We start from the raw sequence: 7,238 nt of genomic DNA, 5'->3' as shown, positions 1-7,238 counted from the left end.
CACCAGCTGCTTGCCTGCTCTTCTGGTGAGGTTTCCATCAAGAAACTTGATGTGTATATTTTAAATAAAAAATATATTTTTTCTTTCCATAGGACTCATTTCCAGAGTTATTGCCTATGGGCAGTAAACGGTAGTAACTCACTCGTTGTTTGGTTACAATTGTGGCTCCCAATGTGGGGTCCTAGCTGCTTTTGGCTGGTCAATCCCTCCGCAAGGAGTGGGACTGTGGGGCATCCCAGTTGCTGGGAATTTCTCTGCACAGTCACTAGGGGCACTGGCTGCTTAAACACATCTGGCAGGTGGAAAGAAAATGGGTCTGGGAAAGAAACAGACTCTGGGAAGGAGGACGGGTCACTTTTAAGTTTTAGAACTGTGAACTGGGGTCTGGGTGAGAACTGGCTAAGTTCTGGGGAGGTCATTGCTTGAGGATCACTGTTTGTGAGATAGATTGGCAAAAAACTTGCGTCTGCACACTAGTTTAGAAAAATGGAGTTTATGTTGGTTGTGTTTTTATGTTCACACTTTGCCTGGGTTCTCATGGTGTTTATACTTATGGGTCTGTGTATCCAGGTCATCAAAAGTTGTTAAGCTTTGACCCTTGGAGGAAGACCAGTGAGTCATATTTTAGAGGAACTGATTTTTTACTGCAACAGTGTATGGCCTTTTTATATTTTAGACTGTGGGGGGAAATGGCCCCTAAATGCTTCCCTAAATTACTGTACCATCATGCAATTGATCCTATATTGCCAAAGACTAGGCAAATGGGAAGAGACCCCTTACATTAAGGTGTTTATCTCATTGCATAATAAGGTTTCACCTGGGATCTGGAACTGCTTGACGGTGCAGAGAAGGGAAGTGGCCTCACTGATAGTAAGACGAAGGAAAGTTTCAATAACATCCTTACCCTGATGCGCTGGGCTGGTGGCTCTTCACCGTGGCTGCAGAGCTCCAGCAGGATGATGCAACTCTAGCAGCTAATCACCACAACTCAAGCTGCAAAATGCTGTTAAGTCATCTGAGGAAAATCATGGGCATTTAGGACCCTTCTTTCCTTCATGAAGGTTTAAAGATCAGTAATGGTGACATCACTCTGACAGTCACTTTTCTCACTAACAATAGAGTTAAGCAGCCCAGACAAGACACTGTTGTTACAGAATGACCTGAGGTAGAGATGAGCACTGCCAACAACAACAAAATTAACAAAAGTCATAGGCCTTATTCATGAAAACAAAGATAATCTTCATGGTGCTATTGTTTTGAATCCACTGAACTACGCCAAAGTTCAGGCTGGTGGAAGAAATCTTAACAGAATGCATGAAGCAATTGCTACAGGAACTAAATGCTCAAAGAAAAAACACTGTGAAGTCAGGAGAAAACACCAATACCAATGTCTGGACGCGAGTTGATGGTTGACCAGTTGAGCTGAAAATGTTGGGAATACATGTTGGTTTAGTGCTGTTATTCATTCTCTCTTTCAATTGCCTGAACTTTGAAGACTTCCTTAGCTACATTCTGCCACACAATGTATTTGAAAATTGTCCAAGTCACACAGAAAAGATAAATTTCATGTTTATGCAAGAGCTCCAATGTTTGCTTGCTCTGATGATGGGATCAAATCAAAACTTTGTTGACCCTTCAGCAGCCCTAGATCTGTTAAAAACAGCATTCCAATCAGCTAAGGAACAGCAGCAAGATGTGAGTAAATTCAGACTTCCGGCCAAGATGGAGGCTTAGACTGACATACTCGGTCTCCCTCTACAACTAGAAAGGAATACAACTACCTCAAAACAAAAGATTACCAGAAATTCCAGAAAATAAAACTATACGGAAGCCCAACGTACAAAGTTATAAACCAGCGGTGCTCGTCGAATGGGTAGGAGGGGCAAAATCGGGCGGTACCTTTTGCAGTAGCAGTGGGGACAGCAGCAAGGGGAACAGTCTTGGCTGCAGTCGAGCCCAGGCAGCTCGCGACCCCAACACTAGGAAAGGCAGCCCCATTGCCTCGGACGGTGAGGCCCAGAGAACGGGAGGATGGATCCTGGTCTCCCAACAGAAAATAATGGCAGGAATCCATCCTGAATCCCTGCCCCCACTCAAAGAGCCACGGCACAGCGAAAAAGGTTGCGGATCGCTGCCAGTCGCTGGGTAGTGACGAGTACAGGGGGTTCCGCTGCCTACAGCCTACCCAGAAAGCAAAGAAAAACACAAATCTGTCAAAATGAGGCAGACAAGTATAGAAATCCTGGTGACGCAGCTCACCAGGCAGCAGATGAAGAATCTGACAGACAAATAAGAAACCTTTCCGAGGCTCAGTTCAGAGCTATAGTTATTAGGTGGCTTACAGAATTACCAAAAGATTTGGAACAAGACCGGGAAGGGCTGAAAGCCACTCATACCGAAATAAACAAAAACACATATGAGACAAGTGGTGAGGAAATGAAATCCAGAGATCAAATCAACAAACCAGAACATAGGGAAGGAACAAACAGTCAACCAGTCCAAAAAGAGGAAACAGAAAGTAAGGAAAGCGAGGAGAGGATCAGAAACCTCTGGGAGAGCTATAAGAGATCTAACATACAGATTATAGGATTGCCAGAGGGCAAAGAAGAAGAACTAGAAATTGAAAATTTAAGTGAAAATATAGTAAAGCAGAACTTCCCAATCTTGGGGAAGGAAATAGACTTACAGGTCCAGGAAGCACAGAGAGTTCCAGAAAAACTGGACCCAGGGAGAACCACTCCAAGACACATTATAATCAAATTGTCAAAAATTAAAGATAAAGAGAGAACCTTAAAAACAGCAAGAGAGGAGAAAAGAATCATGTACAAAGGGGTCCCAATTGGACTATCAGCTGACTTCTCAAGGGAGACCCTGCAGGCAGGAAGAGACTGGCAAAAAATATTCAAAGTAATAAAAATAAAAAACCTACAACCACGATTACTCTACCCAGTGAAGCTGTCATTCAGGATAGAAGGGCAGAGAAAGTGTTTCCAGGACAAAGTAAAACTGAAGGAGTTCATTAGATTCAAACCACTGTTATATGAGATGTTAAAGGGACTGGTTTAGAAAAAGGAGGATCAAAACTCTGAACATTAAAATGAAAACTGCATCACAACAACCAGGAAATCGAAACAAAGGCAAACTAAATAAGCAATGAGAGTGGAAAAAGAACTATAGATATGGGGAACATACTGGGGGGAGGTCAACGAGGGGGGATAGGGAGATGGAGAGAGATAGTACAGGAATTAAGAAGCATAGTAGGAGGGAATGGAATAGACAGGAAGAAGTTGAGAAGAACTGTATGCACAACCAATGGACATGGACTAAAAGGAGGGGACAACTGGAGGCAGGGGGCCCACCTGGTGGAGGTGAGCAGAGGGAAGGGAAATTGCAACAACTGTAACAGTATAATCAATAAAACATATTTTTTTAAAAAAGATGTGAGTAAATTTACACACAAGCTCCTAGATTGGCTAGAGGATGCATTTCTGCTAGTTGTTAATGCTAACAGCAATTCCAGCAACAAAACTGAGAATCCAATGGTGCAGCTATTCTATGGTGCTGTCCTCACTGAAGGGGTTCATTAAGGAAAGCCCTTTTGTAACTGTGAGACCTTTGACCAGTATCCCCCTCAGGTAAATAGTTATCTCAACTTAGATGAATGTTTGGAAGAGGCCATGGCAAAGGGTGATATTGAGCTGCTTCCTTCCGATCATTCAGTGAAGTATGGACAGAAGTTTTGGTTTACAAAACTCTCTCCAATGGTGACCTTTGAACTCTCAAGCTTTGAGTTCAATCAATCCCTTGGTCAGCCAGAAAAAAAATACAATAAGCTGGAATTTCCCTAGATCATTTATATGCATGTGCATGTACAAAAACAAAGAGTTTCTTTGAAATAAGAGAGTGTATTTGGAAGTTGAAGGAGGAAGTAAAAGTCCTACAGCAAAAATTGGAAAAGTATATGAAGTACAACTCAGGCCCCGCTTGGTTCCCACTCCCATACATGTTGACATATCAAAGTGACACAACCATAGAATTACCACTTTCTAAAGACATAAGTAAAGGAAGCTCTTCTCAGGATGTTGAAAGTATCTTTTTTCTGAAAATTGCATACACAAATCTACAACAATGCATAATCCCCTTACATCTTCCCAGTCTTCTATGGAAATGCCTTCACACCCAGCTCTTCAAATAGTGACAGATGAGGAGATAAACTTTGTTAAGATCTGTCTTCAGAGGCAGAGGAGTGAAACGGAACAAGATATACAAAATTTAAAGAATTGTATTGCAAGCACTACCCAGACTATTAAGCATATGTGCTGTGATCCTCTCCTTAGCCAGGTGCCTTTTTGCTTGCACGCAATCAAGTGCTAAACACTACTGTGCCTATATCTACAATCAACTCTGACAAATCTGGCTGAAGTACAAGGACATGTTACCGAATCTTCCTGGGAAGAACTTTAAAGAGGTTCCTATGGAGGCTTGAGAAATGTTAGTTCTTACTCTCTGATGTACATTAATTGTTACAAAACCCCTGGGCTGCTCCAATTGAAAACAAACCCACAGGCTCTTTAGTTAGGGGTCCAATTGACCGCCGCCAGAATTACAACTCTTAATACTTCAGTTGAGTGAAAAGAAAATTGTTCATTTAATAGTTACACATATCCTTGCCTCCTCCCTACCAAACCTAGCCAGTTTTAGGAAGGTCAGAAACACCGTTTTCCTACTTCCCAAACACAGTTCAGCTTTACCAGTGGCTGCCAATCATTCAATCTGATTAGGGAGGTCCTTTCTGTGCTGTGGTGCCCTTCAGCTCTCAATACAAAACCGCCGGGATTCTCAGCCTCCTTGCAAACTGTCTTCTTTCTGTAAACCGTGTGGATCTCCTCTCCTTCTCCAGAGCACCCCTGCGAACACTCACCAGCGAGGGAGACAGCCCCAGAGCGTGCCGCCCTAAAGTGTTTGCAGCTGCCTATATATCCCTGACTACGTCTTCTGACGCAATGGGTGTTGCCAACAGTTCTGACCATTCACAGAACCCCATGTAGGCTCTGTGTGCTTTCCATACCGTCCCCTGGCCCAAGACTCCTCCCATCCACCTGAGGCCTTGGAAGCATCCAAGCAATTTTGCATAATGAAAGACACCAGCCACCAGCCTCAGGAGTGTGGAGGCATTCTGAAAGCTGCTTCCTTCTCCCCATCCTCCAGCCGCAAACTCTGGGAATTTTTGGACTCCCTGTTTCTGTAACATAATGACAATCTACCCCACTTCAATGCAGAGGCAGCCCCAAGTGAATCAGATTATACACTAGGAGAATTGGAAGCCTTATCTGCTGAATTTAAGCATTACATTCAGGAAGATAATTGGATATTTGAACAGGAAGTAGAGGAGTGGGAAGAAGAGCAGTCTTGCAAGATTCCTTAAATGAGACCCTCCACCAACTCAACATCACAGGATTCCTCAATATCACAAGAGTCTTTGGTAACCTCTTCTCATGGGGTTCACTGCTTGTCATCTGGGCATGCTGTGATTATCAAGGAGCAGACTTCCCAGGCCACTGCAAACACAATACATGTTGGGAAGAGTGGTGGGGAAGAAGTCTGAAGTGAGGCATTCCGTGAGAAATATCCCAGTCTCTATTAGTAAGGAATGGGACCTAAGATCCTGTGTTTCATGAAGTTAAAGACAGTGTGGGGATTTTCAGTTTACATTTTTATGAATTAGTATAAATATTTTTTAAATTATTCATTTATTTATTGTTTTTCAATTACAGTTGTCCCACTTTTTCCCCCATTGTTTCCCCCACCCAGCCCACCCCTTCTCCCACAGTCAATCCCCACCTCATTGTACATGTCCATGGGTTATTTATACTAGTTCCTTTACTAAACCCTTCCTCTACTTACTTCCCTTCTCTCCCGCCCCTCCTCCCTGCTGGTAACTGTTAGTCTCTTCCTTGTTTGCATGCCTCTGGTTCAATTTTGCTCATTTGTTTGTACTGTTCATTAGTTTCCTGTATTAGGTGATATCATATGGTATTTTTCTTTCATTGCCTGGCTTATTTCATTAATTAGTATATTTATGTAAGTCCCTTAACAGTATTTTCAATCCATCCACTCCTTACTTGAGCCTGAGAAATGGAAGCATGTCTTATATTTATCGGTTGTTCCTACATTATTCAAATGGTAAACAAATTTAAATGTTTGTGTGGCCAAAAAAAGGTAAAGTAAGTTTATGTAGGGGAATGTGTTTGTAAATTTGAGGACTTCGAGCTGCCAGATACTGAGTTTGAATGTGATCCTTTTCATTGTTAAAAGTGAGTTATGATTATTCCTAAGTAAGAAGGTCTATAAAGTTTTCAGAAAGTGTGTAGAAAGTTGCACATATAGTAATCTGAAGCTTGTAGAGACCATATAAGGGTGTGAAATTTATTTTTTGAAAGAAAAGAAACCTCAGTGCTTGGGTTCAGTTATTCTTTGCTTTAGGTTTTGTTTTGTTTCTTGATTTCTGATCTTCTGGGTACTTGAAGAACTTCGCTATTTTGTATGTAAGCGGATTCTCTGTCTCTTCCATTGGAGTCTTGTGCCATTGAGGTCAGTTTGGTGGGAGGTTATATCTCTGCCATTGGGACCTAGGAAAGGTCATTTCATTGAGTGCCAGTTAGAGTCCAGCCATGACAACAGAATGCCTCTACCACTGTGGCCTTGTACATATTAGGCCAGTAAGATTCTGGCTAAGGTGAGAGATCATGTCTCTGCCAGAAGATCAGTGGATATACTGGTAGGTGAGAGAATGCATCTACCATTGGAGTTTTGTGCCACTGGTGCTGGGTAGAATTTGGCTGAGGTGGGAACATATATCTGCTACTTGGGGCTTCATGCCATTAGGACCTAAGAAAGGTCATCTGATGCCAGTTAGAGCCAGCTGAGGCAAGAAAATGTCTCTACCATTGGGACTTTTTGCCATTTGGGACCTGGGAAAGGTCATCTGTGTGACCAGTTAGTGTAACCAGTTGGTGGGAGACAAGATTCTAAGGCTTGTTTCAATTACCTCTCTCTCTCTCTCTCTGTCTCTCTCTCGCGCGCGCGACTCTGTCTTTGCTTTAGTTTTATTCTGTTTTGTTTCTGTTTTAAAAAGAAATTAGGTTTCTAAGGGTTAAAACTTCACATTAAGTTAGGAAGTAAAGTAGTGAAAGATATAAGGCATAGGAATGCAATTTTGGTGGATATTGGAAGGACAA

General features: G+C 42.3%; 1 pseudogene; it reads left to right on the top strand.

Moving 5' to 3' along the window:
* Positions 1–940: 940 nt before the first annotated feature.
* On the top strand, positions 941–5,644 carry LOC150003073 (ubiquitin carboxyl-terminal hydrolase 28-like; annotated as a pseudogene).
* Positions 5,645–7,238: the final 1,594 nt, after the last annotated feature.

Source organism: Furipterus horrens, unplaced genomic scaffold (genome assembly GCF_987537825.1).
Source record: "Furipterus horrens unplaced genomic scaffold, mFurHor1.1.pri manual_scaffold_8, whole genome shotgun sequence".
Classification (NCBI taxonomy): Eukaryota; Metazoa; Chordata; class Mammalia; order Chiroptera; family Furipteridae; genus Furipterus; species Furipterus horrens.
Note: the sequence above shows the minus strand (reverse complement) of the source record. Positions and strands in the feature narration are given on the sequence as shown.